Below are 8,236 nucleotides of genomic sequence, written 5' to 3' on the forward strand. Positions count from 1 at the left end.
ACTGACTGCCCTGTTTCCGGGGTAACTGACCGCCCTGTTTCCAGGATAACTGATCACCCTGTTTCCAGTGTAACTGACCATCCTGTTTCCAGGGTAACTGACTGCACAGTTTCCAGGGTAACTGACTGCCCTGTTTCCGGGGCAACAGATCTACCTGTTTCCGGGGTAACTAACCGCCCTGTTTCCAGGATAACTGACAGCCCTATTTCCGGGGTAACTGACTGCCCTGTTTCCAGGATAACTGACTGCCCTGTTTCCGGGATAACTGACTGCCCTGTTTACTGGATAACTGACCGCCCTTTTTCCAGGTTAACTGACTGCCCTGTTTCCGGGGTAACTGACTGCCCTGTTTCCAGGGTAACTGACTGCCCAGTTTCCAGAGTAACTGAATACCCTGTTTCCAGGGTAACTGACTGCCCTGTTTCCGGGATAACTGACTGCCCTGTTTCCAGGGTAACTGACTGCCCTGTTTCCGGGATAACTGACTGCCCTGTTTCCAGGGTAACTGACTGCCCTGTTTACGGGGTAACTGACTGCCCTGTTTCCAGGCTAACTGACTGCCCTGTTTCCAGGATAACTGATCACCCTGTTTCCGGGATAACTGACTCCCCTGTTTCCAGGGTAACTGACTGCCCTGTTTCCGGGGTAACTGACCGCCCTGTTTCCAGGATAACTGACTGCCCTGTTTCCAGGTTAACTGACAGCCCTGTTTCCAGGGTAACTGACTGCCCTGTTTCCAGTGGAACTGACTGCCCTGTTTCCGGGGTAAATGATCACCCTGTTTCCGGGGTAACTGACTAACCAGTTTCCAGGGTGACTGACTGCCCTGTTTCCAGGGTAACTGACTGCCCAGTTTCCGGGGTAACTGACGGCCCTGTTTCCTGGGTAATTGACGGCCCAGTTTCCAGGTTAACTGACTGCCCAGTTTCCAGGGTAACTGATCACCCTTTTTCCGGGATAACTGACTGCCCTGTTTCCGGGATAACTGACTGCCCTGTTTCCAGGGTAACTGATCACCCTGTTTCCGGGATAACTGACTCCCCTGTTTCCAGGGTAACTGACTGCCCAGTTTCCGGGGTAACTGACTGCCCTGTTTCCTGAGTAACTGACTGCCTTGCTTCCGGGGTAACTGACTGCCCTGTTTCCAGGGTAACTGACTGCCCAGTTTCCAGGGTAACTGATCACCCTTTTTCCGTGATAACTGACTGCCCTGTTTCCGGGATTACTGACTGCCCTGTTTCCGGGGTAACTGATCACCCTGTTTCCGGGGTAACTGTCTAACCAGTTTCCGGGGTAACTGACTGCTCTGTTTCCAGGGAATCTGACAGCCCACCTTCCAGTGTAACTGATCACCCTGTTTCCAGGATAATTGACTGCCCTGTTTCCAGGGTAACTGACCGCCCTGTTTCCAGGGTAACTGACTGCCCAGTTTCAGGGTAAATTATCACCCTGTTTCCGGGATAACTAACTGCCCTGTTTCCGGGATAACTGACTGCCCTGTTTCCGGGGTAACTGATCACCCTGTTTCCGGGGTAACTGACTGCCCAGTTTCCGGGGTAACTGACTTCCCTGTTTCCAGGGTAACTGACTGCCCTGTTTCCGGGATAACTGACTGCCCTGTTTCCAGGGTAACTGATAACCCTGTTTCCGGGATAACTGACTGCCCTGTTTCCAGGGTAACTGACTGTCCAGTTTCCAGAGTAACTGAAGAACCTGTTTCCAGGGTAACAGATCACCCTGTTTCCGGGATAACTGACTGCCCTGTTTCCAAGATAACTGACTGCCCTGTTTCCAGGGTAACTGACTGCCCTGCTTCCGGGGTAACTGACTGCCCTGTTTCCAGGCTAACTGACTGCCCTGTTTCCAGGATAACTGATCACCCTGTTTCCGGGGTAACTGACTGCCCTGTTTCCGGGGTAACTGACCGCCCTGTTTCCAGGATAACTGATCACCCTGTTTCCGGGGTAACTGACCACCCTGTTTCCAGGGTCACTGACCACCCTGTTTCCAGGATAACTGACTCCCCTGTTTCCAGGGTAACTGACTGCCCTGTTTCCGGGGTAACTGATCTCCCTGTTTCCGGGGTTACTGACCGCCCTGTTTCCAGGATAACTGAACTACCTATTTACAGGTTAACTGACTGCCCTGTTTCCAGGGTAACTGACTGCCCTGTTCCCAGGGGAACTGACTGCACTGTTTCCGGGGTAACAGATCACCCTGTTTCCGGGGTAACTGACTAACCAGTTTCCAGGGTGACTGACTGCCCTGTTTCCAGGGTAACTGACTGCCCAGTTTCCGGGGTAACTGACTGCCCTGTTTCCAGGGTAACTGATCACCCTGTTTCCGGGATAACTGACTGCCCTTTTTCCGGGATAACTGACTGCCCTGTTTCCAGCGTAACTGACTTACCCTGTTTCCGGGGTAACTGACTGCCCTGTTTCCAGGCTAACTGACTGCCCTGTTTCCAGGAGAACTGATCACCCTGATTCCGGGGTAACTGACTGCCCTGTTTCCGGGGTAACTGACCGCCCTGTTTCCAGGGTCACTGACCACCCTGTTTCCAGGATAACTGAAAGCCCTGTTTCCAGGGTAACTGATCTCCCTGTTTCCAGGGTAACTGATCTCCCTGTTTCCGGGTAACTGACTGCCCTGTTTCCGGTGTAACTGACTGCCCTGTTTCCGGGGTAACTGACTGCCCTGTTTCCAGGGTAACTGATCTCCCTGTTTCCAGTGCAACGGATCACCATGTTTCCGGGGTAACTGACTGCCCTGTTTCCAGGGCAAGTGACCGCCCTGTTTCCGGGGGAACTGACTGCCCAGTTTCCAGGGTAACTGACTGCCCAGTTTCCAGGGTAACGAACTGCCCTGTTTCCTGGGTAACTGACTGCCCAGTTTCCAGGGTAACTGAATGCCCTGTTTCCGGGGTAACTGACTGCCCTGTTTCCAGGCTAACTGACTGCCCTGTTTCCAGGATAACTGATCACCCTTTTTCCGACGTAACTGACTGCCCTGTTTCCGGGGTAACTGACCGCCCTGTTTCCAGGATAACTGTTCACCCTGTTTCCAGGGTCACTGACCACCCTGTTTCCAGGATAACTGACTCCCCTGTTTCCAGGGTAACTGACTGCCCTGTTTCCGGGGTAACTGATCTCCCTGTTTCCGGGGTTACTGACCGCAATGTTTCCAGGATAACTGACCTACCTATTTCCAGGTTAACTGACTGCCCTGCTTCCAGGTTAACTGACAGCCCTGTTTCCAGGGTAACTGACTGCCCTGTTTCCAGGGGAACTGACTGCCCTGTTTCCGGGGTAAATGATCACCCTGTTTCCGGGGTAACTGACTAACCAGTTTCCAGGGTGACTGACTGCCCTGTTTCCAGGGTAACTGACTGCCCAGTTTCCGGGGTAACTGACTGCCCTGTTTCCTGGGTAATTGACTGCCCAGTTTCCAGGTTAACTGACTGCCCAGTTTCCAGGGTAACTGATCACCCTTTTTCCGGGATAACTGACTGCCCTGTTTGCGGGATAACTGACTGCCCTGTTTCCAGGGTAACTGATCACCCTGTTTCCGGGATAACTGACTCCCCTGTTTCCAGGGTAACTGACTGCCCAGTTTCCGGGGTAACTGACTGCCCTGTTTCCTGAGTAACTGACTGCCTTGCTTCCGGGGTAACTGACTGCCCTGTTTCCAGGGTAACTGACTGCCCAGTTTCCAGGGTAACTGACTGCCCTGTTTCCGGGGTAACTGACTGCCCTGTTTCCAGGCTAACTGACTGCCCTGTTTCCAGGATAACTGATCACCCTGTTTCCGGGATAACTGACTCCCCTGTTTCCAGGGTAACTGACTGCCCTGTTTCCGGGGTAACTGACCGCCCTGTTTCCAGGATAACTGACTGCCCTGTTTCCAGGTTAACTGACAGCCCTGTTTCCAGGGTAACTGACTGCCCTGTTTCCAGTGGAACTGACTGCCCTGTTTCCGGGGTAAATGATCACCCTGTTTCCGGGGTAACTGACTAACCAGTTTCCAGGGTGACTGACTGCCCTGTTTCCAGGGTAACTGACTGCCCAGTTTCCGGGGTAACTGACGGCCCTGTTTCCTGGGTAATTGACGGCCCAGTTTCCAGGTTAACTGACTGCCCAGTTTCCAGGGTAACTGATCACCCTTTTTCCGGGATAACTGACTGCCCTGTTTCCGGGATAACTGACTGCCCTGTTTCCAGGGTAACTGATCACCCTGTTTCCGGGATAACTGACTCCCCTGTTTCCAGGGTAACTGACTGCCCAGTTTCCGGGGTAACTGACTGCCCTGTTTCCTGAGTAACTGACTGCCTTGCTTCCGGGGTAACTGACTGCCCTGTTTCCAGGGTAACTGACTGCCCAGTTTCCAGGGTAACTGATCACCCTTTTTCCGTGATAACTGACTGCCCTGTTTCCGGGATTACTGACTGCCCTGTTTCCGGGGTAACTGATCACCCTGTTTCCGGGGTAACTGTCTAACCAGTTTCCGGGGTAACTGACTGCTCTGTTTCCAGGGAATCTGACAGCCCACCTTCCAGTGTAACTGATCACCCTGTTTCCAGGATAATTGACTGCCCTGTTTCCAGGGTAACTGACCGCCCTGTTTCCAGGGTAACTGACTGCCCAGTTTCAGGGTAAATTATCACCCTGTTTCCGGGATAACTAACTGCCCTGTTTCCGGGATAACTGACTGCCCTGTTTCCGGGGTAACTGATCACCCTGTTTCCGGGGTAACTGACTGCCCAGTTTCCGGGGTAACTGACTTCCCTGTTTCCAGGGTAACTGACTGCCCTGTTTCCGGGATAACTGACTGCCCTGTTTCCAGGGTAACTGATAACCCTGTTTCCGGGATAACTGACTGCCCTGTTTCCAGGGTAACTGACTGTCCAGTTTCCAGAGTAACTGAAGAACCTGTTTCCAGGGTAACAGATCACCCTGTTTCCGGGATAACTGACTGCCCTGTTTCCAAGATAACTGACTGCCCTGTTTCCAGGGTAACTGACTGCCCTGCTTCCGGGGTAACTGACTGCCCTGTTTCCAGGCTAACTGACTGCCCTGTTTCCAGGATAACTGATCACCCTGTTTCCGGGGTAACTGACTGCCCTGTTTCCGGGGTAACTGACCGCCCTGTTTCCAGGATAACTGATCACCCTGTTTCCGGGGTAACTGACCACCCTGTTTCCAGGGTCACTGACCACCCTGTTTCCAGGATAACTGACTCCCCTGTTTCCAGGGTAACTGACTGCCCTGTTTCCGGGGTAACTGATCTCCCTGTTTCCGGGGTTACTGACCGCCCTGTTTCCAGGATAACTGAACTACCTATTTACAGGTTAACTGACTGCCCTGTTTCCAGGGTAACTGACTGCCCTGTTCCCAGGGGAACTGACTGCACTGTTTCCGGGGTAACAGATCACCCTGTTTCCGGGGTAACTGACTAACCAGTTTCCAGGGTGACTGACTGCCCTGTTTCCAGGGTAACTGACTGCCCAGTTTCCGGGGTAACTGACTGCCCTGTTTCCAGGGTAACTGATCACCCTGTTTCCGGGATAACTGACTGCCCTTTTTCCGGGATAACTGACTGCCCTGTTTCCAGCGTAACTGACTTACCCTGTTTCCGGGGTAACTGACTGCCCTGTTTCCAGGCTAACTGACTGCCCTGTTTCCAGGAGAACTGATCACCCTGATTCCGGGGTAACTGACTGCCCTGTTTCCGGGGTAACTGACCGCCCTATTTCCAGGGTCACTGACCACCCTGTTTCCAGGATAACTGAAAGCCCTGTTTCCAGGGTAACTGATCTCCCTGTTTCCAGGGTAACTGATCTCCCTGTTTCCGGGTAACTGACTGCCCTGTTTCCGGTGTAACTGACTGCCCTGTTTCCGGGGTAACTGACTGCCCTGTTTCCAGGGTAACTGATCTCCCTGTTTCCAGTGCAACGGATCACCATGTTTCCGGGGTAACTGACTGCCCTGTTTCCAGGGCAAGTGACCGCCCTGTTTCCGGGGGAACTGACTGCCCAGTTTCCAGGGTAACTGACTGCCCAGTTTCCAGGGTAACGAACTGCCCTGTTTCCTGGGTAACTGACTGCCCAGTTTCCAGGGTAACTGAATGCCCTGTTTCCGGGGTAACTGACTGCCCTGTTTCCAGGCTAACTGACTGCCCTGTTTCCAGGATAACTGATCACCCTTTTTCCGACGTAACTGACTGCCCTGTTTCCGGGGTAACTGACCGCCCTGTTTCCAGGATAACTGTTCACCCTGTTTCCAGGGTCACTGACCACCCTGTTTCCAGGATAACTGACTCCCCTGTTTCCAGGGTAACTGACTGCCCTGTTTCCGGGGTAACTGATCTCCCTGTTTCCGGGGTTACTGACCGCAATGTTTCCAGGATAACTGACCTACCTATTTCCAGGTTAACTGACTGCCCTGCTTCCAGGTTAACTGACAGCCCTGTTTCCAGGGTAACTGACTGCCCTGTTTCCAGGGGAACTGACTGCCCTGTTTCCGGGGTAAATGATCACCCTGTTTCCGGGGTAACTGACTAACCAGTTTCCAGGGTGACTGACTGCCCTGTTTCCAGGGTAACTGACTGCCCAGTTTCCGGGGTAACTGACTGCCCTGTTTCCTGGGTAATTGACTGCCCAGTTTCCAGGTTAACTGACTGCCCAGTTTCCAGGGTAACTGATCACCCTTTTTCCGGGATAACTGACTGCCCTGTTTGCGGGATAACTGACTGCCCTGTTTCCAGGGTAACTGATCACCCTGTTTCCGGGATAACTGACTCCCCTGTTTCCAGGGTAACTGACTGCCCAGTTTCCGGGGTAACTGACTGCCCTGTTTCCTGAGTAACTGACTGCCTTGCTTCCGGGGTAACTGACTGCCCTGTTTCCAGGGTAACTGACTGCCCAGTTTCCAGGGTAACTGACTGCCCTGTTTCCGGGGTAACTGACTGCCCTGTTTCCAGGCTAACTGACTGCCCTGTTTCCAGGATAACTGATCACCCTGTTTCCGACGTAACTGACTGCCCTGTTTCCGGGGTAACTGACCGCCCTGTTTCCAGGATAACTGTTCACCCTGTTTCCAGGGTCACTGACCACCCTGTTTCCAGGATAACTGACTCCCCTGTTTCCAGGGTAACTGACTGCCCTGTTTCCGGGGTAACTGATCTCCCTGTTTCCGGGGTTACTGACCGCAATGTTTCCAGGATAACTGACCTACCTATTTCCAGGTTAACTGACTGCCCTGCTTCCAGGTTAACTGACAGCCCTGTTTCCAGGGTAACTGACTGCCCTGTTTCCAGGGGAACTGACTGCCCTGTTTCCGGGGTAAATGATCACCCTGTTTCCGGGGTAACTGACTAACCAGTTTCCAGGGTGACTGACTGCCCTGTTTCCAGGGTAACTGACTGCCCAGTTTCCGGGGTAACTGACTGCCCTGTTTCCTGGGTAATTGACTGCCCAGTTTCCAGGTTAACTGACTGCCCAGTTTCCAGGGTAACTGAAGACCCTTTTTCCGTGATAACTGACTGCCCTGTTTCCGGGATTACTGACTGCCCTGTTTCCGGGGTAACTGATCACCCTGTTTCCGGGGTAACTGTCTAACCAGTTTCCGGGGTAACTGACTGCTCTGTTTCCAGGGAATCTGACAGCCCAGCTTCCAGTGTAACTGATCACCCTGTTTCCAGGATAATTGACTGCCCTGTTTCCAGGGTAACTGACCGCCCTGTTTCCAGGGTAACTGACTGCCCAGTTTCAGGGTAAATTATCACCCTGTTTCCGGGATAACTAACTGCCCTGTTTCCGGGATAACTGACTGCCCTGTTTCCGGGGTAACTGATCACCCTGTTTCCGGGGTAACTGACTGCCCAGTTTCCGGGGTAACTGACTTCCCTGTTTCCAGGGTAACTGACTCCCCTGTTTCCAGGGTAACTGACTGCCCTGTTTCCGGGGTAACTGACCGCCCTGTTTCCAGGATAACTGACTGCCCTGTTTCCAGGTTAACTGACAGCCCTGTTTCCAGGGTAACTGACTGCCCTGTTTCCAGTGGAACTGACTGCCCTGTTTCCGGGGTAAATGATCACCCTGTTTCCGGGGTAACTGACTAACCAGTTTCCAGGGTGACTGACTGCCCTGTTTCCAGGGTAACTGACTGCCCAGTTTCCGGGGTAACTGACGGCCCTGTTTCCTGGGTAATTGACGGCCCAGTTTCCAGGTTAACTGACT

Source organism: Heterodontus francisci, chromosome 16 (genome assembly GCF_036365525.1).
Source record: "Heterodontus francisci isolate sHetFra1 chromosome 16, sHetFra1.hap1, whole genome shotgun sequence".
In the NCBI taxonomy this organism is placed as follows: Eukaryota; Metazoa; Chordata; class Chondrichthyes; order Heterodontiformes; family Heterodontidae; genus Heterodontus; species Heterodontus francisci.